The sequence below is a fragment of the Cebus imitator genome, unplaced genomic scaffold, assembly GCF_001604975.1.
Source record: "Cebus imitator isolate Cc_AM_T3 unplaced genomic scaffold, Cebus_imitator-1.0 Scaffold1862, whole genome shotgun sequence".
NCBI lineage: Eukaryota > Metazoa > Chordata > Mammalia > Primates > Cebidae > Cebus > Cebus imitator.
In genome coordinates this window covers 3739-5418 of record NW_016109177.1, presented here as the reverse complement: position 1 = coordinate 5418, position 1680 = coordinate 3739, and the positions used below count along the sequence as shown (strand labels likewise).

Here is a 1680-nt window from a genome sequence, read left to right as displayed (position 1 = left end):
GGAGTCTCACTCTGTTGCCCAGGCTGGAGTGTGGTGGTGTGATCTCGGCTCACTACAACCTCTGTCTCCTGGGTTCAAGTGATTCTCCTGCCTCAGCCTCCTGAGTAGCTGGGACTGCAGGCATGTACCACATGGCCAGCTAATTTTTGTATTTTTAGTAGAGATGGGGTTTTACCATGTTGGCCAAGATGGTCTTGATCTCTTGACCTTGTGATCCACCTGCATCGGCCTCCCAGGCCCAACCAATCCTCCCACCTCAGCCTCCCAAGCAGCTGGGACTACAGGCGCGTGCCACTATGCCTAACTAGTTGCTTGTTTTTTTTTTTTTTTTTTTTTTTTTTTAGCAGAGTCTCACCACCGTCACCCAGACTGGAGCACAGTGGTGCAATCACAACTCACTGTACCCCCGACTTCCAAGGCTCAGGTGATCCTCCCACCTCACCCTCTGAGTAGCTGAGTCTACAAGTGCACACCACCAGGTCTGGCTAATTTTTTGTATCTTCAGTAGAGATGGGGTCCTACCATGTTGCCCAGGCTGGTCTCCAACTCCTGGGCTCAAGCAATCGCTTGCCTCAGTCAGCCTCCCAAAGTGCTAGCATTACAGGTGTGAGCCACCGGGCCTGGCCAGCATACTTCTTGTGGCTTTCCTATTCCACTAAATTAAACTCAGTGGGAGTCTTAGTAGCAAACTATGGAAAATGACAGAAAAAAAGTTTTCTTCTGTACATATTCAACCAACATCCCCGTAATAGTTTAGAATCAAACACTAAAAAAACAAAAGGTAGTTACTCACTGGGGAACGTTTGGGGTATAATCTGTTTACAATGTGAAATTAAAGCAACACTATTATAAACACCCTGAGAACACTTTCAATTTAAATATTTTATTGAAAATCTTATTATGTCTGGTAATTCAATTGCTATTCTTACCTGGATATCTACCATGTTGTTTATGAAATCTATCAACAGCCCGTAACATTAAGTACAACACTATTTCATTATCTGGATTGTCCATGCTAGAAACTGAAAGGAAAAAAATTTCAGTATGATTTGGTTAATTTCCAATATAACAAACAATGAAGGGCTGAATTTACTATATACTTGAGTTTCAGGACTATTAGCTGGAGCCACACAATCTCTACTAAAGTGGTATACTGAGTTTAACTCATACATATCATACAATGGACTTGGTGACCTAAATATGACTTTGTGCATACATTAAGTTTCATGTAATATATACATAAACTATAATTACTTAAACTTAGAACAAAATTAGAATATGAATATTTACGTTATCTTTTATATCATCACCATATACTCAACACTATTATACACAAAATATTTATATCTTTTAAATTAATTAAAATTAACCCAGAATCAGAAGGCTATTATACTTACTAATTTCATCCTTGTTAATTGTATCCAAACCATATTCTTCAGCTAAGGATCGACATCTTACCACTCGAAGAAATGCAGAATTGCTGCCTGAACAGAGGAAAGATATTAATGAAGTAAAAACTGTGACAGGTGAATATTATGAATCACAGGTGACTTTAAGAACAGAGAAGGCCGGGTATGGTGGCTCACACCTGTAATCCCAGCACTTTGGCAGGCCAAGACAGGTGGATCACAGGTCAGGAGTTCAAGACCTGCTTGGCCAAGATGGTGAAACCCTGTCTCT

General features: G+C 40.4%; 1 long non-coding RNA gene across 1 annotated transcript; it reads right to left on the bottom strand.

Annotated features, from left to right (window-relative positions):
* Nucleotides 1-952: 952 nt before the first annotated feature.
* On the bottom strand, nucleotides 953-1569 carry LOC108299105. Its single transcript, XR_001822817.2, has 2 exons — nucleotides 1398-1569; nucleotides 953-1022 (listed from the first exon to the last, which is right to left on the bottom strand). It is a non-coding gene; the product is annotated as an uncharacterized LOC108299105 (long non-coding RNA).
* Nucleotides 1570-1680: the final 111 nt, after the last annotated feature.